At 46.3% G+C, this 26,557-nt stretch overlaps 1 protein-coding gene across 1 annotated transcript in view; it reads right to left on the bottom strand.

Annotated features, from left to right (window-relative positions):
* WASF3 (WASP family member 3) overlaps nt 1-23,602 on the bottom strand; it is an 85,779-nt gene extending 62,177 nt beyond the window's left edge. Inside the window, exon 1 of the mRNA XM_075337373.1 lies at nt 23,492-23,602. The gene's annotated coding sequence lies outside the window, so the exon portion shown is untranslated. The remainder of the gene's footprint in view (nt 1-23,491) is intronic.
* Between the last annotated feature and the right edge of the window lie 2,955 nt (nt 23,603-26,557).

Consider the following 26,557-nt stretch of genomic DNA (forward strand, 5'->3'; position numbering starts at 1 on the left):
ACATATACATAACATGTTGGGAGGTGGGCGGTATATGGAGAACATAGCATCTGCTCTAACAGCAGCAAACAGAGCTACCTCTGATCACTGCTGTATACCTCTAACAGCAGCATTTAGGGCCAGTAATCCAGGTCTACCACCGATTTGGGTGCCCATCCGCCCCCATGGTACCAATACTATGGTGTTAGGTTTTTAGAAAGTGCAAAAAACGTAAAAGAAGCTCTTCGTAATGAATGAAGACATTATTGAATAATGTGCAGTGCTCCTCTTCTGTTATCTTGATGACCGCTTCAAGAGAGTGCAGCAGTCCAGATAACTCAAACTGCTGCCCTCTGCATAGGCATCGACCGAGATGGTAAAGCTCACGTCGTTATCCAAACTTTTGTTGCTTGGTGCTCTGCATAGGCAGCAAATAGAATGATAAAGCTCACGACATTAAACTTGCCGCTTGCTGCTCTGCTTAGGCAGCGCCAAGCAGTTGATCATCTGACAAGGGAGGCGTTTCCATAGACATTGGCATCTTAGGCACGCCATAGCACTGAAAACTATGGGATCAATTCTGACACTGCCCTCCCAATATCACAGTGCAAGCATAAAAAAAAAAAAATATTGGATTTCAGATGAATGAAATAAATGTTTAATAATTGTAAGTCTCCGCTATACACCGGACAGTGCAAGCCCTGACACAGCACAGCTCGGCACAGAAAAAGCAGGTCAGGCAGGTGCATAGATGATGTTCTGATAACCGCAGGTTACCATAGCGATAATGGGATGAAAGGACTACAAATTATTGGGTTGATTCCATGGTGCACACCTGTTCATAGCACAGACTGATAACACTTTACCAGCACTTCAGACACTGGAAATATTAATAAAAACCCTATGGATAAACTTAGAAGACAGCGCTGCCATCGTTAGCATTAAACACCTCTCACCAGGTCAAAAGTGGGTTGATTTGCCCGAATCGCTGCGTTCTAAGAAGTGACATGTCACTTCTTTCGTGCGGTTTGCATGCTGTCTATAGGGAGAGGCAGCATGCAGAGCGCACGTTCTCTGCCGGCACCATGCGCTTCAGAACGGAGCTTTACAGCTGCGCTCTGAAGCGCACCTTTTAGGTGCGGTGCAGAGCGCACAGCCTTAGGCTGTGTGCACACGTTGCATTTTTATTGCATCACAAAGCCTGAAGGGTTCCCTGATGCCAGCAAAGTGGATGAGAATCCGGCACTAGTTGAGTAAGGCTAGTTTCACACTTGCGTTGGACGGCTTCCGTAGCATTGCGTTGTGTGACGGATGTGTTGCATATAGTGGCACAACAGATGCTACGGATCGTACAAAACAACGGAAGCTTTTTTTTTCTATTTTTTTTTCTTTTTTACAGTTTTACCGGCAGCAGACTATTGTGAACGATCAAGGAAGGGGAAAGCTCATGCATAGTGGACGCGCAACCAATTGTAGTAATACGATGACTAGGGTCCATATAATGACATGAATATAATTTTTATTCGGTCCAAAAACACACACAATAATACATTAAAAACAATTAAAATGTGCAAAGATCGCACAGGTGCAAAAACACACAATTCCCCTTATGTATACATACAAATTGTATTACCACCTATAAATTGCAGGATAATATACAGCCATAGTGAACATCTAGTCCTCCAACATCTCTAAACAGAGTGGAAATAGCCCACAGAGTGAACAAAATCGTAAAGGGCACATGCACACATAACCACTATAAATAGCATATAAAGGGCAAAGCCCGCAATGAATAAATACACTTCCTGAAATGCTGAGTGCCCAGCAATACACAGCGCGATGCTGCTGGAGTTACATATCATGAGCCAGGAGTTATCAACATCCACATGGTAAAAATCAATATGTGAGTGATCAATAAAGGGGATACCAGTGAATCCCTGAAGAGGTCAAACCATAATACTCCACGCTACCATGTGGGAGTCACCTCGGCTCAGAAAAAGAGAGGAAATGAGGGTTATGTGTATGGCTATGCTAAGGTATTATACCCAAGTATTGTGAACGATCAGCTGAGAGCTCTCACATGCCGGCGGCCGGGCGCTCAGCTGAGCGCTCTCAATAGCCAACGGGCAGGCGCTCAGTTGAGAGCTCTCACATGCCGGCGGCCGGGCGCTCAGCTGAGAGCTCTCACATGCCGGCGGCCGGGCGCTCAGCTGAGAGCTCTCACATGCCGGCGGCCGGGCGCTCAGCTGAGAGCTCTCACATGCCGGCGGCCGGGCGCTCAGCTGAGAGCTCTCACATGCCGGCGGCCGAGCGCTCAGCTGAACGTTCGGCCACAGAGAGACAAAATAAAGTTTGTAATTTAAAAAAAAAAGCATGTGCAGTGAAATCCTACGGATTCCGCTGCTCACAATAACGATGCTGCGTCGTCCAGCGGATGCAACGCTGACACTTGCATTACAGTGCGTCGTCCATACAAGTCTATGGAGAATAGCGCAGTGCGTTAACGGACTGCACTATTCTCCATAGTGACGAACTCCGCTGAACGCAAGTGTGAAACTAGCCTTACTTCTCAGTGCAGAAATCAATGTGCAGGATGTGAAATCTTTCAGTGAAATTGCTGCAGAGTTCACCCCGTATCGATGGATGGGAAAAACCTGCACTAAAAAAAAAAAAAAAAAACTCAACCAAAACGCAGCAAAAAGGCACTCTTCTGAGCTGCGTTTTTCCTGCCAAGGGATGCAGAAATTTCTGCACCAAATCCTAAATGTGTGCACATCGCCTTATGGCTGCAGAGATCTGAGCCCATTCTTATGGTCTTTACCAAGGGAGAATTTTTTTAATTTTCACCTAAATGCCATATATTTTTAGCTATTTATTTTTTTTTCCAATTGGGTCTTAGAAAGTATGGGGGCCGGTTTTCCTTTCAGGACAAACTGTACTTAGAAATCAAATCATACATTTTACAAAGTTTCTTATTTTCAGGCGTACTATAACACACACACACACACACACACACACACACACACACACACACACACACACACACACACACCACTTATTGGTAGCTTTCTGTATCAGTTGCCAATCAGTGGTGTGGACGGGTTATACAGAGCTCAGCATTCAGAAATCTGGTAGATCTACAGATTTTATCAACACTATAACAACTCAGTAAGTGACATCACTGGAATCAGGGTCTGCTGCTCTCCAAGAGGTAGCAAAAATCTAGTGACAGATTCTCTAATGTGAGAGCAGCATCATGTAGAGACAGAGACCCTGATTCCGGCGATGTGTCACTTACTGAGCCGTTTGCTGTTGTAGCGCCCCTGAAGCCATCAGGGAGCTACAAGGTACTGCATCCTCACCAGGATGCAGGGCCTACCCCCTAGAGACCCAGAAGAGCACTGGAGGTAACACCCAAACACTCCACATAATCCCTTTTTTTCCCCCCAACATCACCCATAGAATGGTACCAGCCTAGGGTTGGACCAATGCATGGCTGCCTAGAGGTGGAGCCAATCCAGTCCACTAGATGACCAGGTGAGAGGTGCAGACAGTGGACAGTCAAAGACAGTCAGTGAGCTGTGACAGTGGAAGGAGGAAGTGGATGCACTGACCAGGAGTGAACAGTGACCTCAGGGCCCAGGTGGTTAGTTGCCGGTGGACTACGGTGGAGTTCTCCTGGAACTATGCACCAACGGGGTACAGGACCCTAGGTCAGACAAAAGCTCCAGGCAGACCTGATAACACCTGCACAGTGAGGGGACCATCAAGGACCTCACTAACCTTGAAGTTCAGGACTCAGTAGCAAAGGGAGAATCAGGGACAGGACCAGAGACTCCAACCCCACAGAGTTCACGCTACCGTCATACGGACGGTAGGGGACCCCCAGCTACTCTACACCACGGGGACGAACCAACCAAAGAGAGGTGCAGGGGAAGAAGCCACCAGGTTACTAAACCGGCACTGGGACTAAGGGGACCTGAAGGTGAAATCAGCCGACCTCAGGTGACCAGTTACCACCAGATAGTGAGTAAAGAACCAGTTGCACTGAACCCTTGTGTGACCTACCTTCTTCCAACACCCGTCACATCACCTACCCTCTGGGGCCCGGCCCTGCCTGCAGAGGGCCTAACATCCAGGCTGCCACTAACACCAGCCCCAGCAGCAGGAACTGTGCAGCAGCGGCTCCATCTACATAGCCGCAAAACCGCAAGTGGCGTCACGTGTGATCATTATTCTAATCCCCTGTAAATATTCCCCTTTTCAATAAGCACCGAGGGCACGGGACCGGGCAACAGCCACCAAAGTGACATCCCCCAGTTATACACTGCCCGGGAACGAGTACCCCATAACCCTGGGCGACACTGTCATTTTGATAAAATCAATGTTTTCTCTGCTGCAGATCTAGCAGTTATACAGAGCTCCTGAATATGCTGGACTACCTGCAGCACGCTAAGCAGTCCTCTAGTGATAATCTCCTGCTGATTAAACAGTGATTGTAATCAAAACTACACTAAGCAGCCCAGTAAGTGACACATCACTGGAATCAGGATCTCTGCCCCCTAGATTATTCTGCTCTCAGATTAGGGTGCATACACCTTGTGACAGATTCCCTTTAAGACTTGCCAGAAAGGTTACAATTTTTATCTATTTTAAAACACCCTTATAACACACTTACCTATGAAATTATACTATAGCCCGTTTGGGATAGGCTTATTCTATATTGGTTAATCACCAAGAGGATAAAATCATATGACTGTACAAAATGTCACCTCTACATCATATAAACGTTTTATTTTTTGCCTAATGCGTCACCCCAGCAGCACGCGGCAATATTCCCACTCCATGGAGCTAAAACCTGGACGGCCTCCCTGGATTGCCTGCACTCCTAGGCTTCTCCTACTTAGTCCTCATTCACAATGTTGGGGTTTTGGCATAAAAATAAATGAAAAGGGCCCATTTATCATCCAGGCGCTGGGAACTAATTTTCATGCAGTTTTTGGTCCATGTGTCCCAAAAAAAAAAAAAAAAAATTTTATTATATATATATATATATATATATATATATATATATATATATATATATATATATATATATATATATATATATATATATATATATATATATATATATTTTTCCATATAAAATGAATGAATATAAATAAATATTCTTATACCCTACCCGGTAAAACAACATTTTGAGCAACTTGCTGATTGAAGACACTCAAATGGAATCTGGTATTTTTTTGCTCTTTTGTGACAAATTCACCTGAATATGCAAATTGTATAAAAAAAATAAAAAGAGGTTTTGTCTCCTCCCTAATGACGAACTACATCACCCAGCATGCCTAGAGGCCCGGTATTATTCCCATACCCATACATTATTCAGCTTGTGCTTCCCAGACTCCCGTGCATTATTTATGTGCTCTGTACATTCATATGGACGTATATATTTATAAGGCGGCACCTTCCTATTTATGGCATCTCACATTTATCTAATAACCAGACTCCATCATAAGGAATTTATATCTTAAAGCAGAACCATCGTTTTAAATTGCCATTCCATAATATAGTACATGAAAATAAGAAACTTTGTAGTATCTTATCTCCGAGAGATCGGCACACTAGGTCAAGCGTGCATGCGAAATGTGGAATTAGCAAGAATAGCAGTTAGCTTAATGAGTATTCTGCCCAATTATAACCATGGTAGTGATGAGCGGGCACTACCATGCTCAGGTGCTAGGTACTGGTAACTAGTAATGAGCGGGCACTACCATGCTCTGTACTCGTAACTAGTAATGAGCGGGCACTACCATGCTCGGGTGCTAGGTACTGGTAACTAGTGATGAGCGGGCACTACCATGCTCAGTACTAGTAACTAGTGATGAGTGGGCACTACCATGCTTGGGTGCTGGTAACCAGTAGATTGTGCCCGGAAGGGCATAACTCGAGTACCAAGTATAATGGAAGTTAATGGTAACTTCAGCATTTTCCCCATTGACTTCTATTATACTCAGGTGCTAGAGACATGCCCACCTGTGCATCCAACTGCTCTTAATGAGCACCTGAGCCTGGTAGTGGCCGCTCATCACCAAGCTCTGCAGCTAGAGTCAGTCATTCAGCTGATGGACAGGAGCTTTGCCTCACGGTGATTGGTAGCCAGAGTGAGAGGACATGCTCCCATGTTCTATGACCGCAGTGTAATTGTCATAGAGAAAAAAAAAAAAAAAGACGCCACTGTGGTTCTCAATGCAAAAACGATACAGGTAAAGCAGACCTCTCATGTGCCTACATTTTTTTTTTAACGTGGTCTAAATGCTGCTGTTGTCCAGCTTCTTTTCTATGCATTCTCCACATAGATCTCCCTATACCCCATATGCAAGTTTAGTCTTGTCTAGTGGGACTGGTCCTCATGAAGACTTCCAAAAGGGTTTTATAACCACACCCATTTGGCTAAAAGAACTAGACCTACATACAAGGATGAGGGGTCCATATCTCTGGAATGGAGAGGCACAGGAACAGAAGGAAACCATCACCGGATTCAGGAGAACAGCGACATTAACATCAATAAAAGAATATACGGTACATATTCATGCCAAGTGACGAGTCCTCTTTACTCTTCAAGCACTCACTTCACCCTTTGCAATGCACTGGGATTCCACCTTACTGATCAATGTACACTCTGAATAAATATATATTATATTTTAGACTTATTATTTAAGTGTTTCAAAGGAATACACACCAAGTCATTTTTTTAAAAAAAAAAAAAAAAAACACCTTATTTCCTATATCTGAATTGGTCTGTTTCAGTGTAAAAATGTATAGATTTCTGCAAGCCCCATTTAATGAAATGGAACAGCACCAAAAACAGTCCCACCGAACCTTTTGTGTGTGAATAGAACCTTACAGAGAGGCCACAATCAGCGGACAAAAACTAATGATCACGCTCGGCAATGGGCCATATAAAAAGCATAGTGAGTAAGGAATGTTCCAAAAGCTATAGATTGTCGGGTGCAGGCCGGGCACACACTTTATAGGAGATGATCAGGAGGACATGTCGCCCCGCATTAGCTCATCCACCGTACACGAGCGCTGGAGACAGAAGGATCAATTACCTTCATTTATAGCCTCCACAGATGGAGAACGGCCAATAGGCCCTGTATGCAGACACCAAAATTACACATTACGTTTTCGGATGACCGGATAGGTAGCTTCAAAAAAACAAAGTGTAAAAATCTGAGTTAGTAGTGGAATTCTAAAACACCACGGACATTGCTGCCAACACACAGCGCTGATCAAACGCTCGGAAAAATGGCCACTCATCAAAAACAGATCCAAGAGCAACAAAATAATCAAGACATAACTAATTCTAGCAAGAGCTGACCCTGAAGGAAGGAAAAGGCAAGAACAAATGAGACTGGAGGGTACAAGAAAGCCAAAAAGAGTGGGGCAAACAGAACCGACTTCAATCTTTCCGAAAGACAATGCAACAATGCAACTAACCAATCACATTTCATCCAAAATCAAATATTCCTTCACATCCAATCTGTACACACCAATAAGGAACATGTAAAGGATTCAGCCCAACAAATCCAGACTTAAAACGTCACAATGAAGCAAAATACACAAACCCTCCAGAAAAGAATCTACTGTTTAAATTGAATGTATTATTTTTTTAATATTTGTCACATTATTTTATTTTTTTTATTATATATTTTTTGTTTAATAAATCTGTCAGCCGGATCAGCTCTCCTAAGCCTTCTATATTGGCAAGTAGGTCATAGGAAGCGGAATAAAATGATACCGTGGAATCTGCAATCCGATGTCTTATTCCAGAGAAATCCACATTATTCTCATATGTAAATGAGACGATTTACATATTAAGAGTAGTGATGGGCGGACCCGGACTGTAAAAGTTCGGATTTGTGCACTTTCAAAAAAAGGTACCCAAGTGCTGGACCCGGACCCGGGATCCAGATATGGCACTGGGGAAATTAGGAAAAAAAAATAAAAATATATAAGAAAACGCTTCATACTTACCAAGGCTCGCAACTGCTCATTACTGCTCATCCATATGCACCACTTTCCCCACCCACCGGCCATCTTGGCTGGTCTATGATTGGTTGCAACCAATCACAGGCGCTGTCTCCAGGTTTATATCGTACAGTAAAAATAAAATATTTGGCGTAGATTCCCCCCCCATATTATGATACTCAGCACAGATAAAGTCCACGGCTACAGGCTGCAGCCCCCAGCCATGCATTTATCTTGGCTGTGCATCCAAATAAGAGGAACTGCATGTGGCTTTTTTTTATTATTTAAATAAATATAAATTTTAAAAAACTTCTTGCAGTTCCCCCCAATTTTGATTCCCAGCCAAGATAAAGCTCGACAGGTGGGGCTGATATTCCCTGGCTAGGGAGGCCCATTCTTATTGACCACCCCCAGCCTATAAATAGCAGCTACCCAGGATTGTCACATCCATTAGATGTGACAATCCTGGCGCTTTACCCGGCTCTTCCGAATTGCCCTGGTGTGGTGGCAATCGGGGTATAAGGTCTTATAGACTCTCCCCCATTACTAATATAGGGCTTAGTGGCCGCTGTGGGCTGCCATTGACCTCTTATATTACCAAGATTGATACCGCTCCAGAGCAATCGGGAAGAGACAGGTAATGTAATGGATGCGGCAATTCTGAGCAGCTGCAGGCTGCTATTTTTAAGTTGGGTGACAGCTCAATAACCATGGGCCTCCCCAGACTGAGAATACCAGCCTCCAGCTGTTGGGCTTCATCTTGGCTGGGTATCAAAATTGGGGGGGGACCTACGCAAATGTTTTAAATTAAAGCTTTTAGCCATGGGCTTTATGTGTGTTGGTATCATAATGTGGGAGGACCCTACGCCAATTGATTTATTTTTACTGTACGATAGATGAGCACACAGCATCTGTGATTGGAGGCAGTCAGCTGATGCGCTGCCACTCCGGGTGGGGCCGTGTGACTGCACAGGTGCTGGTGGGCGGGAAAGTAGTGCATATGCAATAAAAGCTAATTTGCGGCCCTGGAAGTGAGTGGACAGCCGCGACGGAGCCTCAGTAAGTACAGCACACCTGCTTTAACACCCCCCCCACCCCCTATTCCTCCTACCAACATTTTTAATAGCCGGATTCTGTTCCCCCATAGACTTACATGGGGACCGCAATCTGTCACGGAAGCGGATTTTAAAAACCAGATCTTGCTCCGCCAGTGCCGGTGAACTGCGAGTCCGCCAATCGCTAATTAAGAGAAACTACTCTGGGATAAGGAAATGTTCACACGTTGCATTTTTCTGTAGCCAAAACCTGCTTGTTTGGCAATAAAAATATAAATAAAAAAAAAAGCTGCTTCCATAAACCAGGTTTAGCTGCGTCATTGGTCTATAGCACATGTAATAAAAGGTGATTTTTATTCACCACAAAAGCAGCGGTTGAGTTTATGCACTCTCATTGCTTTAAAAAATGGTGAAAACGCTGCAAAATGGCTGAAAGAATTGCCATGCTGCTTCCTTCAAAACGCAGCAGTTTTCCAATTCCATTTTTTAGCAAAATGTGTCTAGGAGATTTTTGGAATTTCACAGGTTTTGTGGTACTGTAAAAAGCAGATTTAATTGGCATAAAACTCATCAAAAACCACTGCAACAAAAACGCAACATGTGAACAAAGCCCAAGACATCAGATTGTTCTGTGCACACTGCGCTCATCAGCCGGTGGATATGGGTCAGTCAGGCCCTCTTCACACATCAGTTTTTTGCAGTCAGTCACAAGCCATCATATTTTGAAAAAAAATGGATCAGGTGACTGATGCCGCTGGATCCGTTTTTTTTCTCATCGACTTGTATTAGCGACGGATGGCCTCACGTTCGACGGATCCGTTGAAAATTGTTTGTCCGTCGGACAGAGACAACGGACAAAGTAACTTTTTATGTCTATGTCGAAAAATTGGACAGTGACAGATCCGTCGCCGTCAGTCATTCGGTAGAATGGAAGCCTATGGGCGCAGAATCCGTCAAATGACGGAATCAGGTGATTGATTTCATTTGCTCCAATTATTATTTAGCCCCCAGCTAGTCGGATCCATCGCATCAGTTTTCCACAATCTGCGACGGATATGTCGAAAAAACGGATTGTGACTGGTGGCAAAAAAACTGATGTGTGAAAAGGGGCCCAGCAACCACTTTCTAATCTAACGCCATCCAATCATCTTCCATCCAATTTTCAATCTCTAACCATAAAATGTCACACCAACACATGTGACACCATAGTAAACGAAAAAGTAAAAAAAAAAAAAAAAAAGTACAAAAATCAGAAAAGTTCCCGACCAGTCAGTGATTGAGAAACAGAGAAAAAAAGATAGGGAAAAGTCATGACCCACTTTCAGCAAATACATAGGGCCGGATTCATCTGCAATTTATTTAAGTCCCTTTTTTTTTTTGTCGTGGCATTCGCTGACATTTTTCAACATCGGATCGCGACTGGATCCCTTTCTTAAAGAAAAAAACAAAACAAAAAACCATTGACATCTATGTAAAATGGATCTGGTAAGCAGTCATCCATTTTTATTCCACTTCAAAATAATCCATTTTTTTTCTTTTAATTATATTTTATTCGGTCCTTGCATGAAAAGTTTACGTCAGGCTTACAATGACAGCTAACACAAGATCCACCAATCACAAGCGATGTCACAGCAGCCCCTCTCCTCCTCCCTTGACAATCACTATTGCACACGCTCATTAGATGCTTTAATACAAACGATGGAGTCAGTCTGTTCATTGCTGCTAATGTACATGTGCATAGTATAAAATAGCCCCGGAGGCCACTTTAAAAACTGCAAAATGTGGGAGAAAAAAAAAATAAAAAATAAAATAAATGTAAAATGAAGAAGAAAAAAAAAAAAAAATCAGACATTTTCTGGCAATGGCAGCAGACAAGTCACAAAACTAAGGCATATGTAAAGAATTTTCAAAACCTGTATAAAACTTTTTACTTTATAAAGGAGCAAAGGTTTTTTTTCTGTCGACACAGAAAATTAAAAAAGTGCATTACCTGTGTACAAACAACGTGACGTCTATGTCCAGCGCCCTCCATAGAAACCCATCTTGATTAGCACGATTAGCAATGTTCCCAGCCTGGCGGGATTAATGTAATGCGGCGTGCCAGAAATAATTGATGACCGCTCCGCACTGCTCAGTGCATCACACAGGGGCATAATAACCTCCTTCCAATTAGGGATTCTCTAGCCGGCGGAGCTTTCACCGGAGGCCCCTTTACTCCACTAGAAGGGGAAGCGAGTTCCCACAAAAGACGTTTTAGGGAAGAAAATAATAAAAAAAAAAAATCAATGGATGAAATTTGTGCATTCTGAGAAGCAATTAAGTAACATTAAAAAAAAAAACAAAAAAAAAAAACAAAACACCGGAGGTACAAAATCCTTTTCTCAGCAAATGCTTGATCACTAAAGTGCTGGTTACCGATCATTACCCCATGTAAAACACGCTGCCGATCTGCCGGAGAGCATGCGCAGTGTTTATTCTCTGGCTGATTGGATTATTTATATGGCCTAAAAATCATCGCTGTTAGCAGCACATCACGTGGAGTAAACATGAGATCTGTGTGATCGGCAGCACATCCACCATCTCTCTAGCTCCATACACCTGTGTCAGCCCATGTGAACGGCCCATTAATCGAGCACCGAGAGATGGATATAGTCAGTCTTCGCTTGTTTAAAGTGTTAAACCCCAAACTAAATTATTGAACACTTGAGCTCTGATCGCTGGGACTCCTAGCAATCCTGAGAATGGGTCTTTGGCCCTACAGCGCCCCTTCTTGCCTGGAATGCACACGGTCACCCTCTGCTCCGTACACCCTCTATTGTGGAGCGTTGAGTGCCACTCTCTGCAGCAGTCCCATAGACAATGAATGGATGGAGGTGGAGCACGCACCACTCTGTAGATCCCAATTTCCAGGATTGCTGAGGGTACCAGTGATCGGACCCCCAGTCATCACACAGTGTTATATCCTATGATTTGGGGAAACGCCTTCAAACAAGTCAATGTTTGAATGGGCCGTAACTAGTGAAAGTTGATCCTTTAGAGAGTGAACCACATGACGTCCGTAAACAAAAAAAAAAAAGTCTTCCCAAAAAAAAAAAAAAAATAATAATAATATAGTGAAATGACTCTTTCAGTACCCACCACAGATCCAGCACTGGCAGCTCCAGGGGTCTGCACCAGGACAGGAATAGGCAATGGCCTGTTCGGGCGCCTGACTGCTGAAGTCTGTGATTGGCTGCAGTGGTCAGGACGACGGGAAAGGTGTGATCTGGATGACATCACGTTCTGGTCAGCAGATTGCTGCTATGATTAATTTCTGTGCCACTGAGGAGGATGGAGGGGCTCAGGACCCCATTCTAGTGATTAGTGGGGTCAAATATTTATGTACTCTGTGGATAGGGAACACAGTCCATAGTGGAAAAACCATTGAAATTAAAGCAGCTGCCATCATACAAGAGCCTTTAACATTGTAGATTATATTCTTCAGGCGGAGAATACAATCCGAACAATCATAGGAATAACAGGATGCATTATGGGTCCTTCTGGTAGCAACACAGTCTACTTAAAGGGTCCACCATGCCCCGCTCACCTTGCCATGTGGCAGAGACCAGAGCAGGACTAGCCAGACCTAAGAGCAAGATCAATGCAACATCCAATAGAAAAAGTCATAAGAGAAAAGTATATCTGGAGACGTGCAGAAGACATCAGATAAGCAGCAACAGGGTCCACCAGACAAACACTAAGATCAAGGGTGTGTATATACAGTACATATATACACTGGAGATCAAAATTACAGAACACACAATTTCCTACATGTTGCGGTCATTGTGTCGTCCTATGTGATTATATCCGAACGTGAAGAAACTTGCAGTATTTTAAGCTTATTTCATTAATTGAATTTTATTCTTAAGTACATAATAAACATGTAAGAGAGAAATGTAAAAACACGGATCAAAATTAGAGAACACTTTCAGATAACACCAATAACTTGCAGGTATCTAGCACCTAATGCTAATTTCCTTAATTATCTGACAAACCCTATGTAACTGGCAGCCTAACTTTCCAGTTTGCACTGACTTTGTAAAACATGGTTGTCCAGATGAAGGCCACAGGGGTAACCCTATCAGCCATAGCAAGAGAAGTTGGTCGTCCCAAGTCTCCGATTTTGATAATATCGCATCTTTAAAACATCACAAATTCTTTCAAAGTCTACCAAGAAGGCTGGTCACCCTCAAAAGACAAATGAAAGAAAGGACAGGATAATGTGGAGACTCTCTTCATGGATAATTGTTTCAACACTGCAGCTGGAATTGCTCACCAGGTCAGCATTGAACAGGGTAAGGATCTGTCTCGTTATATAGAGTCACGACGTTTAAGAGCATTTGGACTGAAAGCCCACTCTGCAGTGACCAAACCTCATTAGCAGAAAGAATCAAAAGGAGCATGTTGTGTGGACAGAGGAGAAGTGCCCACAGTTCATTTTAGTGATGGAAGCAAGCTTAATTTTGGTCTGATGGGAAACATTATGTTCGTCGACAAGCTGGGGAAAGACTGAACTCCAAGTGTGTTAAAAATTCAGTGAAAGGTGGTGGGGAAGTGTCATGGTTTGGGGAATGTTTTCTGCAGCAGGAGTTGGACCTCTCATACAGCTACATGGCAGAGTGAATGCAAGTGTGGATCAGAACCTTCTTCAGTTAACACGTGGTTCCTTATTTACGTTGATCACTCAATCAGCCGCAATTTTCATGCAGGACAATGCCCCCCGTCACACAGTAAAATGGACAAAGCAGTTTGCTGAAACAAAAAACATTGAAACAATGAAACGGCCACAGCCCAGAGTCCTGATCTAAACCCAATAGAAAACCTCTGCTAAATCCTCAGTGACAAAGTTATGGCCAAGAAACTCGCAACAGTCAAAAGAACTGTGGAAGAGACTGGAAGAAGAGTGGACCAAAACCCCACCAGAGCAGTGTGAGAGGCTAGTGATGTCCTGTGGCCGCAGATGTGCTGAAGTCATTCAAAACAAAGGCCTGTAGATGTCCTACTGATCGGTGACTGTTACCTTCAGAAAATGTACGTATAATCTTTCTCTGTGATAGTCATTGTAGTTCTCTAATTATGCTGATCATGTTTTGGACAAAATAAAGGTTTTAGGTTGATAAACCTTTGGATCTTTTTTAAAACCCTGTTCTAGTGGCACAGTGTACCCCTTACAGAAAAAAAAATTCAAATGTAGATTACATTATTTCTCAAAAACACCAAGTGATCATATATTGTTCTATAATATACACACACACATATAATTATACACACCCATACATACATAAAGAAAATACATACATACATACAGACACACACACACACACACACTTGCTGAAGCTTCCCCAGATCCTCCACCAAATTTCACAGTGGGTGCAAGACACTGTGGCTTGTACGCCTCTCCATCTAACCATTAGATGACCAGGTGTTGGGCAAAGCTGAAAATTAGACTCAGAGAAGATTACCTTACTCTAGAAATTGGGCAGATTAAACTTTGTGAAGAACGTATGAATCAAGCCGCATACAAGGTTATCCTGGTAAAACGGTTACTTCATTCTGCTCAGGCAATGTTCCAACTCTGAGGACTGTTTTTTTCCCCAGCAGGACAATGTGCCATGTCACACAGCTAGGTCAATGAATGTGTGGATGAAGGACCACGACATCAAAACCCTGTCATGACCAGCCCAATCTCCAGACCTGAACCCCATTGAAAACCTCTGGAATGTAATCAAGAGGAAGATAGATAGTCACAAGCCATCAAACAAAGATGAACTGCTTATATTTTTGCGCCAGGAGTGGCATAGGGTCACCCAAAAGCAGTATGAAAGACTAGTGGAAAGCATGCCAAGACGCATGAAAGCTGTGATTAAAAATCATGGTTATTCCACAAAATATTGATTTCTGAATCTTCCTGGAGGTAAAACATTATTAGTATTGTTGTTTCTAAATGATTATGAACTTGTTTTCTTTGCATTATTTGAGGTGTGAAAGCAATGCATTGTTTTTGTTATTTTGACCATTTCTCATTTTCAGAAAAATACAAAATGTATTACTTGGAAATTCGGAGACGACGTCAGTAGTTTATAGAATAAAAAAAAAATTACATGTCACTCAAATATATCTATAAAGAGAAAAATCAGAAAACTGAAAATTTTGCAGCGGTCTCTTAATTTGCCAGAACTGTATATACAGTATGTGTGATTATATAAATACGTGTACCAATATAAAGCGCTTCCTCTGTCCCCTACTTTTAGATACTTATGTGCTCTGTTTCCATGGTAACACATAGGCCTGCACATGAGCTGAGGGAAGAAACTTTTTTAGATATATAAAAAAAAACTTAGGAAAAAAATATGCCATCCTCGACCAATAAAAAAAAAAAAAAAAATTCACTCTACGGTGTAAGCGCCTAAGTCTGTGCTGTTCTGTGTAGCAAGTCTCTATTGACAAAGTAGACTAATTACGGGAAGCTTTTCCCTTTTTTTTCCCCTTTCCTCCTCTTGATCAAATATATATATATTACACACCCATAGTGCCAAGAAGAGTTTTCACAATCGCACTTAGTAAAATGATGAATGACCACTTTGGCACCTTGGGAGATTTTTCATAGAGATGGGGATAAAATGCCCTTTTCTGGTCTACATTCTTGGTAAGTACAGGCATAACAGAAGGGATTTGGGTTCAGGGCATGTTGTGAGCGATGAAATAAGGAAAAGATGCTCCAGCACCTACAGTACTGGCAGAATACTGAAGAAAAAAAAAAAACACAGAATGTGAGATTCTGGCCAGACCTGAATATATTGGACTGGTCCGTGCACCTACCTTTAAAGTAGGGTATGAGGCAGCGCGGCCATGCTTTTCTGCTGGTTTTATGTGACAGGGCAGGTACACTTCTCAGGTTTGCATTACTGTACATCATTTTTCAGTAGCCCCTGCCTAATAAGTGTGGCCCAGTGATGGAGGGGTGGGCACTGGGGAAGTCGGGGCAGAACGCTGCGGGGCTCTCGTTTCTTGCAGAGATGCATTAGCGCCCGGCCATAACCAGTCTGACTTTACTCACTGGAAACACTTAGAGGGACGTAATGGATTTGAAATAAAATATTAATGGCGTCCCAGCGATTCGTGCAGTGACAGGTTGCATTTTGGCAGATTTATCTGCGGTGTACCATTCTCCATTCCCTGCCTTCTGAGGCTGGAGCGTCAGTGATACTCCTCCGTGGAGGGGTCTGTGCACCTGCTCCACCACGTCCACCGGCGACAGCCCACAATCCCACCCGCTGCCAAATCAAGCCTGATCCCGAATTAACACCTGAGCTGCTGGACAGAACAAACTCCCCATAACACACACACAATGGTTTGGAATGGGTCAGAACTTCTCCTTCCAAACCCCCAGCTTGTTATCTGCCACAGACTGATGGGACAGCTGGAGGACGGCGTGCTCCACACACGGTCAGTGGCTGCCAGGAGGAGCAGCCATAGGAATTCCGGAGGACTCAGCACTGCGGCCGGATGCAGTCAATTGTGCAGAGAGGCGTGAGATCTCACCGAGGCTCATTCCTCACCAGACTATGAATGAGCAGAACAATGCGCTGTCGCCCCCTATTCACACTCCGCTCCAGCTTTTCACGCTCGAAGCAAATGCCCTTCACACAACAGAAAAGCGGCCTCGGAGATCGACCGCCCCCTCCTAACCCAGGAGGACAATCAATACGCAAGCTCCATAGCCAACATTATCCCGAATGGCTGCAAAGAGGAAATTCACTTTATATATTTTCTAATTAAATCAAGTTGTATGGGTTGATCTGTGACCAATTTCTTTACAATCAGACCAAAAGCAACCTAGATTGGTTACATTTATATTGTGTGAAAATTACTACCAGATCTGAGCGAAATCTGTCCTGGCCAAAACCCAACCTTCCATGCTTAAAATATGTCAGTAAGGGTATGTTCATACAAGCGTATTGTCTATGCACTATATGTGTGGAGAACGGACAGACCCAATGTTCACCTGTGCACACGAGGGCGGCTTTTCACACAGAACTCTGGTCTGGCTACAAAAAAAATGCACCAATTTGCGGACCTGCACCAATCAGGCGACTCCTGACCTTCTTGATCACGCACCATTCATTCACATGTTCAGTAATCATCCGATAGAACGGATCCAGTAGAGATCCATTGGCATAAAAAGTTCTGCAAACAACTTTTATGTCTGTTTTTAAAAAAAAAAAACTTTTTTCTGGATCAGTTTTACACATTAAAGTTTATGGCAAAATGGATCCGTTAATTAACCATTCGTCATATTCTATTTACAACTGATCCAGAGAGCAAAAGACAAATTGTTTACAAATAAAAGACAAATTAACAGATCCGTTTTCCATAAACGTCAATGTTAAAGCGGATCCAAATGAAATCAGTTTATGTATTTATTTTTTAAACATGGACATAGAAGTTGTGTTTGCAGAACATTTTTTTGCTAATGAATCTCTGCTGGATCCATTCTAACAGATGATTAGACTAATAGGAGGGCGAAGATCATTGGGGGGGGGAGGAGGATGGCGAAGATCATTGGGGGGGTTGGAGGATGGCGAAGATCATTGGGGGGGGATGGCGAAGATCATTGGGGGGGGGGGGATGGTGAAGATCATTGGGGGGGAGCGAAGATCATTGGGGGGGAGGGCGGAGGAGGGCGAAGATCATTGGGGGGGAAGGAGGAGGATGGCGAAGATCATTGGGGGGGAGGAGGAGGATGGCGAAGATCATTGGGGGGGGGAAGGAGGATGGCGAAGATCATTGGGGGGGGGGAAGGAGGATGGCGAAGATCATTGGGGGGGGGGAAGGAGGATGGCGAAGATCATTGGGGGGGGGAAGGAGGATGGCGAAGATCATTGGGGGGGAAGGAGGATGGCGAAGATCATTGGGGGGGGGGGAAGGAGGATGGCGAAGATCATTGGGGGGGGGGGGAGGAGGATGGCGAAGATCATTGGGGGGGGGGGGAGGAGGATGGCGAAGATCATTGGGGGGGGAGGAGGATGGCGAAGATCATTGGGGGGGGAGGAGGATGGCGAAGATCATTGGGTGGGGGGAGGAGGATGGCGAAGATCATGGGGGGGGAGGAGGATGGCGAAGATCATGGGGGGGGGAGGAGGATGGCGAAGATCATGGGGGGGGAGGAGGATGGCGAAGATCATGGGGGGGGGAGGAGGATGGCGAAGATCATGTGGGGGGGAGGAGGATGGCGAAGATCATGTGGGGGGGAGGAGGATGGCGAAGATCATTGGGGGGAGGAGGATGGCGAAGATCATTGGGGGGGAGGAGGATGGCGAAGATCATTGGGGGGGAGGAGGATGGCGAAGATCATTGGGGGGGAGGAGGATGGCGAAGATCATTGGGGGGGATGAGGATGGCGAAGATCATTGGGGGGGAGGAGGATGGCGAAGATCATTGGGGGGGAGGAGGATGGCGAAGATCATTGGGGGGGAGGAGGATGGCGAAGATCATTGGGGGGGAGGAGGATGGCGAAGATCATTGGGGGGGAGGAGGATGGCGAAGATCATTGGGGGGGGTGGAGGATGGCGAAGATCATTGGGGGGGGAGGAGGATGGCGAAGATCATTGGGGGGGGAGGAGGATCATTGGGGGGGAGGAGGATGGCGAAGATCATTGGGGGGAGGAGGATCATTGGGGGGGAGGAGGATGGCAAAGATCATTGGGGGGGGAGGAGGATGGCGAAGATCATTGGGGGGGATGAGGATGGCGAAGATCATTGGGGGGGAGGAGGATGGCGAAGATCATTGGGGGGGAGGAGGATGGCGAAGATCATTGGGGGGAGGAGGATCATTGGGGGGAGGAGGATGGCAAAGATCATTGGGGGGGGAGGAGGATGGCGAAGATCATTGGGGGGGATGAGGATGGCGAAGATCATTGGGGGGGATGAGGATGGCGAAGATCATTGGGGGGAGGAGGATCATTGGGGGGGAGGAGGATGGCGAAGATCATTGGGGGGGGGAGGAGGATGGCGAAGATCATTGGGGGGGATGAGGATGGCGAAGATCATTGGGGGGGGGAGGAGGATGGCGAAGATCATTGGGGGGAGGAGGATCATTGGGGGGAGGAGGATGGCGAAGATCATTGGGGGGTGAGGAGGATGGCGAAGATCATTGGGGGGGATGAGGATGGCGAAGATCATTGGGGGGGGGGAGGATCATTGGGGGGGAGGAGGATGGCGAAGATCATTGGGGGGGAGGAGGATCATTGGGGGGGAGGAGGATGGCGAAGATCATTGGGGGGGGAGGAGGATGGCGAAGATCATTGGGGGGGAGGAGGATGGCGAAGATCATTGGGGGGGGAGGAGGATGGCGAAGATCATTGGGGGGAGGAGGATCATTGGGGGGAGGAGGATGGCGAAGATCATTGGGGGGTGAGGAGGATGGCGAAGATCATTGGGGGGGGGAAGGAGGATGGCGAAGATCATTGGGGGGGAGGAGGATGGCGAAGATCATTGGGGGGGGAGGAGGATGGCGAAGATCATTGGGGGGGGGAGGAGGATGGCGAAGATCATTGGGGGGGGGAGGAGGATGGCGAAGATCATTGGGGGGGGGAGGAGGAGGATGGCGAAGATCATTGGGGGGGGGGGAGGAGGATGGCGAAGATCATTGGGGGGGAGGAGGATGGCGAAGGGGAGGAGGATGGCGAAGATCATTGGGGGGGGAGGAGGATGGCGAAGATCATTGGGGGGGGAGGAGGATGGCGAAGATCATTGGGGGGGGAGGAGGATGGCGAAGATCATTGGGGGGGGGAGGAGGATGGCGAAGATCATTGGGGGGGAGGAGGAGAATGGCGAAGATCATTGGGGGGGGAGGAGGAGAATGGCGAAGATCGTGGGATGGGGGGAGTGAGGGTGAAGATCATTGGGGTATTGGGTCACCGTAGTCAGACCCATTGCAATCAGAAACATTTCCAATCCAAACCAACCCAATTTCATCAGTTGCAAGGCTAAGTCTACACGTCCAGAAATTATCCGTTAGAACTTTTTTTGTCCGTTTTGAAAAAAAAATTGATTTTTGCGGGATCCGTTATTTTTTGATCTTTGGAGGACGGATCTATTCACGGATTGCAATTTATCTTCCATTTAAAACTGATCCCGTAAAAAAAAAACAAAAAAAAAAACGGATGGCTGAATATCAATCAGTTAATGGATGCGTTTTCCATAGACTCCCATGTTAAACATCTCATCCTGCCAAAAATCTACTTTTTCAAAACAGACAAAAAAAAGTTGTGTTTGCAGAGCTTTTTTGCCAATGGATCTCTGCTGGATCCGTTCTATCGGGTGATTACAGGACGTGAACGCAGCCTTATTCTGCTGATCAGCCTCCTGATAGAATGGGCTGATTACACCAAATATTCTCGCATCCTAAATTCAAACCTTTCCGTTTGTTGTATTGCGGTTGTCTCGCTGATATCGTGCACGCCGCCGTCACTGTGTTTAGCAGACAAATCAATTTTCCTGCACATTCAGCATAAGACGCCATGTGAACACACCCCGGGTCACCAAATACACCAATCTAGGTTTGCATAGTCCTGATTAAACAGATATTGGTCAGATATTTTGTGCTGCACACACCGTAAGGGCATCACAGACTTATGGATCTCTCTGTAAAGGCTGCACGGGGGTACACACACCATCGGCCCACCCTTTGAGGCCACAGGTTTGTCTGACAGACAGAGGCATATGGGACCCCAGACAACTGTCTGGAAGATAAGGAGCCGGCATGCCAGATTTCGGCTCTGCCGATCCTTTAGCTCTCCCGAGATAAGAAGTCGGGAGAGATACCTGCCACTCAGAACATCGGCCAGAAGCCTCCGAATGTGTGCGCCGGGCACAGGGTCCTGACCAATCAGACTGATCGGACATTTTAAGAGATTCAATTCTATTACTTTTCTTTTTTTTAAATATTCTAAGAAGTGTCCTATTTAATTAAAAGTCCATTTACATTTCCTAGAGACGCCGGAGTGCCCAGAATCACAGCTCAAGTCATCTCCCGACCCAGGCGATCATTCTGGAGACTGCAAGATTTTATTTTTGTTAGATCAATTTTCAGATGAGAGATTTCAATCAAGTGGCTACAAATTGAACAGACCGGACCTCCTCCAGCCACGGGCCAGCAAGCCCCAGCCTCCTGTGCCCACAAGCCAGTCTCACTCGCCCCCCAGCCAACATGCCGCTCCCCCTCCCGCCAGCCTTCCTTGCCATCTCGTCGGTCCCCTTTACCCACGCACCGGCTTCCCTTGGCCTCTCACTGCCCCCCCTCACCCCTGGCCCATGCAATCAGCCCGCTTTTCCCATACAACAGCCCCCCTCGCCCACTTGACAGCCTCCCTTGGCTCCTCGCCGGCCTCCCTCACACACACGCCTGCCTCCCTTGGCCATGCACCAGCCCCCCTCGCCCACATGCCAGCCTTTCCCCTTCCCCAGTCCCTTGCCCCATGTCCCCTTCCCTTGCCCCATGTCCCCTTCCCCAGTCCCTTGCCCCATGTCCCCTTCCCCAGTCCCTTGCCCCATGTCCCCTTCCCTTGCCCCATGTCCCCTTCCCCAGTCCCTTGCCCCATGTCCCCTTCCCCAGTCCCTTGCCCCATGTCCCCTTCCCTTGCCCCATGTCCCCTTCCCCAGTCCCTTGCCCCATGTCCCCTTCCCCAGTCCCTTGCCCCATGTCCCCTTCCCCAGTCCCTTGCCCCATGTCCCCTTCCCCAGTCCCTTGCCCCATGTCCCCTTGCCCCATGTCCCCTTCCCCAGTCCCTTGCCCCATGTCCCCTTCCCCAGTCCCTTGCCCCATGTCCCCTGCCCCATGTCCCCTTCCCCCATGTCCCCTTCCCCAGTCCCTTGCCCCATGTCCCCTTCCCCCATGTCCCCTTCCCCAGTCCCTTGCCCATGTCCCCTTCCCCAGTCCCTTGCCCCATGTCCCCTTCCCCCATGTCCCCTTCCCCAGTCCCTTGCCCCATGTCCCCTTCCCCAGTCCCTTGCCCCATGTCCCCTTCCCCCATGTCCCCTTCCCCAGTCCCTTCCCCCATGTCCCCTTCCCCAGTCCCTTGCCCCATGTCCCCTTCCCCAGTCCCTTGCCCCATGTCCCCTTCCCCCATGTCCCCTTCCCATGCCCCATGTCCCCTTTCCCCATGTCCCCTTCCCCAGTCCCTTGCCCCATGTCCCCTTCCCCAGTCCCTTGCCCCATGTCCCCTTCCCCAGTCCCTTGCCCCATGTCCCCTTCCCCCATGTCCCCTTCCCCAGTCCCTTGCCCCATGTCCCCTTCCCCAGTCCCTTGCCCCATGTCCCCTTCCCCAGTCCCTTGCCCCATGTCCCCTTCCCCAGTCCCTTGCCCCATGTCCCCTTCCCCAGTCCCTTGCCCCATGTCCCCTTCCCCCATGTCCCCTTCCATGCCCCATGTCCCCTTCCCCAGTCCTTTGCCCCATGTCCCCTTCCCCAGTCCCTTGCCCCATGTCCCCTTCCCCAGTCCTTTGCCCCATGTCCCCTTCCCCAGTCCCTTGCCCCATGTCCCCTTCCCTTGCCCCATGTCCCCTTCCCCAGTCCTTTGCCCCATGTCCCCTTCCCCAGTCCCTTGCCCCATGTCCCCTTCCCTTGCCCCATGTCCCCTTCCCCAGTCCCTTGCCCCATGTCCCCTTCCCCAGTCCCTTGCCCCATGTCCCCTTCCCCATGTCCCCTTCCCCAGTCCTTTGCCCCATGTCCCCTTCCCCAGTCCCTTGCCCCATGTCCCCTTCCCCAGTCCCTTGCCCCATGTCCCCTTCCCTTGCCCCATGTCCTCTTCCCCAGTCCCTTGCCCCATGTCCCCTTCCCCAGTCCCTTGCCCCATGTCCCCTTCCCTTGCCCCATGTCCTCTTCCCCAGTCCCTTGCCCCATGTCCCCTTCCCCAGTCCCTTGTCCCATGTCCTCTTCCCCAGTCCCTTGCCCCATGTCCCCTTCCCCAGTCCCTTGCCCCATGTCCCCTTCCCTTGCCCCATGTCCCCTTGCCCCCTTCCCCAATGCCTTGCCCCAGTCCCCTTCCCCATGTCCCTAGCCCCCTTCCCCAGTCTCTTGCCCCCTTCCCCAGGAACGTTCTATAAATCGTATCGGATTGTTTGGGATCGGGAGACAATTTTACACATCGCCCATCACAACAATGGCTAGAAATGAGTGACCCCGGAATGCAGGGCTCGGGGTCGGCTCCGTGCACAGAGGCGCACATGCAGGTGACTGGCCACAGGCCTAAGCACAGCAGCAATAACAACCCCCCTGCCTGTGAGCCCCGGGGGATTAATCCCGTATACAGGCGACCTTGCTGTGGATGGAGGGCGCCCTCCCGACCACTGAGCCCGTTTCCGTGCAGTGAGAGGAGCACGTACCGTGCCAGCAGCTGCCGTCCCCGCTCTCCGCCTCTCAGGTCGCCGGTGCCGCCGGTCAGCGTCCTTCCCCGGTAATCTCCATCACTGTCCTCAGCACTGTCCGCACACACAACGCTGTGTGGGAGGAGCTAACACAGGACCATTACGTATTCTGCAAGCCTCCACCAATCCGAACACGAGGCGGGGAATCGCGATACAAACCCCGCCTACTAATTTTGATTGATCTTTTGGAGAACCAATGAAAAAACACTATGAGGGTTATGTTGGCCAATGGCATGACAGAGACCATAGTGACGTAACGCAGTGTTGTGTGAGCTTGTAGTTAGCGGTCCGCGGTGCTGTGTCTGTTCAGTGCCCAGTGATCGGCTGCACAATGCACATGTGGGAGAAGTAAATCAATAGTGACAGTCAGAATACTTGAAAAAAATATATCCTAAACAAATGATAAGTTTTTTCCTTTCATGCAAAGTTCTGAAACTTTAAAAAAAAAAAGTTTTCTTTAAATTTCATGACGTTTTCAGGATCTCTAATTTAAAGTTTTGCATTATGGTGTTCCTCTGTTGTTCCTCCTGGAAAAGTACGGATTGTTTCCTCTTCCTAGCCTCAGATCCCGACTAATAAACACATTTAGACCTGATGAGGCTGATGTATTTACTTTGAAAATCAATGTTAGAATGGTAGGATCCAATTATTCTAGTGTAGGCCAGGGAAAATGATCCAGACATTTTGTGACCTTTCAAAGTGTTTTCACCATTGATGCATCGCCCCCTCTCAGTGCCCGAAAGAAGAAGAATATCCACTGCAAACAAAAAAGTAAAAAAAAAAATAAAAAAGAGTGCATCAGACTTATGAGAAAATAGCGGCAAAATAATGATATTAAAATAATAAATCTTTATCAAAACAGATTAAAACAGAATATTTAGGGAAAACTCCTGAAAAGGAACTAAGGAGATAAGAGCGTGTACAGTGCAATCACTGCTAAGGATGTAAAGTTCACCGCTAATTGTAAAGTTCGGGGTTCGTAGTGGACATCAGGTTTTCGGGTCTCAGACTAGAACACAGTCTGTGTCGGAGTTCGGGTACTGTTCGTATGTTAATAAAGTTTGTTGAAAGGCTGCAGTTCTGTCAATCAACACGCTTTATTACATGCAGATCTCTGTACACTGCTGTAAACAATAAAAAAAAAAGACCCATTTTTGCTAACCAGCACAGGTAAAGCTAACAGCTGGGGGCAACCTCATCTGTCAGCTTTACCTTGTCAATAATAGAGGGGATGCCACGCCATTTTTTAAACATTATTTAAATTAATAATTTAAAGGGTTATTCCCATCTACAAGATCATGTCCCTATATGTAGTAGTGTAATAATAATAATAATATTAGCAAATACAGTATCTCTAATTAGAAATATAGTGTAGTTCTCCTGATTAGGTATGTCGCTTACCGCATGTGCAGGGCGTTGCAGGACCTTATGTATCCATGGTTATGGCCACACATATAGTTTCAGTTAGTTGTTATTGGTCGTAACCATGATACCTAAGGTCCTGCAATGCCCTGCACATGAGGTAAGAGACATGCTATATCAGGAGAACTATACTACATTTCTAATTGGAGGTATTTGCACATATTATTATTATTATTATTATTATTATTATTATTACACCTACTACATATTGGGATAGGAACTTTGAGATGGGAATAACACTTTAAAAAACCAGAGAAGGCTCCACCCTATTTTGGATAATCAGCATAGATAAAGTAGACAGCTGGGGGTTACAGCCCTCATAAACACCCTATATAAGGTGTGCTTAATTATTAGGCAACTTCCTTTCCTTTGGCAAAATGGGTCAGAAGAGAGATTTGACGGGCTCTGAAAAGTCCAAAATTGTGAGATGTCTTGCAGAGGGATGCAGCAGTCTTTTGAAGCGTGATCACCGAACAATCAAGCGTTTCATGGCAAATAGCCAACAGGGTCGCAAGAAACGTGTTGGGCAAAAAAGGCGCAAAATAACTGCCCATGAATTGAGGAAAATCAAGCGTGAAGCTGCCAAGAAGCGATTTGCCACCAGTTTGGCCATATTTCAGAGCTGCAACGTTACTGGAGTATCAAAAAGCACTAGGTGTGCCATACTCAGGGACATAGCCAAGGTAAGGAAGGCTGAAAAATGACCACCTTTGAACAAGAAACATAAGATAAAACATCAAGACGGGGCCAAGAAATATCTTAAGACTGATTTTTCAAAGGTTTTATGGACTGATGAAATGAGAGTGACTCTTGATGGGCCAGATGGATGGGCCAGAAGCTGGATCAGTAAAGAGCAGAGAGCTCCAATCCGACTCAGACGCCAGAAAGGTGGAGGTGGGGTACTGGTATGGGCTGGTATCATCAAAGATGAACTTGTGGGACCTTTTCGGGTTGAGGATGGAGTGAAGCTCAACTCCCAGACCTACTGCCAGTTTCTGGAAGACAACTTCTTCAAGCAGTGGTACAGGAAGAAGTCAGTATCGTTCAAGAAAAACATGATTTTCATGCAGGACAATGCTCTATCACATGCATCCAACTACTCTACAGCGTGGCTGGCCAGTAAAGGTCTAAAAGATGAAAAAATAATGACATTGGCCCCTTGTTCACCTGATCTGAACCCCATAGAGAACCTGTGGTCCCTCATATAATGTGAGATCTACAGGGAGGGAAAACAGTACACCTCTGGGAGCAGTGTCTGGAAGCTGTGGTGGCTGCTGCACGCAATGTTGATCGTAAACAGGTCAAGCAACTGACAGAATCTATGGATGGTCGGCTGTTGAGTGTCAACATAAAGAAAGGTGGCTATATTGCTCACTCATTTTTTGGGTTTGTTTTTTTTTCAATGTCAGAAATGTTTATTTCTAAATTTTGTGCAATTATATTGGTTTACCTGGTGAAAATAAAAAAGTGAGAGGGGAATATATTTTTTATTAAGTTGCCTAATAATTCTGCACAGTAATAGTTACCTGCACAAACAGATATCCTCCTAAGATAGCCAAATCTAAAAAAAAACCCTCCAACTTCCAAAAATATTAAGCTTTG

This window comes from Anomaloglossus baeobatrachus, chromosome 2 (genome assembly GCF_048569485.1).
Source record: "Anomaloglossus baeobatrachus isolate aAnoBae1 chromosome 2, aAnoBae1.hap1, whole genome shotgun sequence".
NCBI lineage: Eukaryota > Metazoa > Chordata > Amphibia > Anura > Aromobatidae > Anomaloglossus > Anomaloglossus baeobatrachus.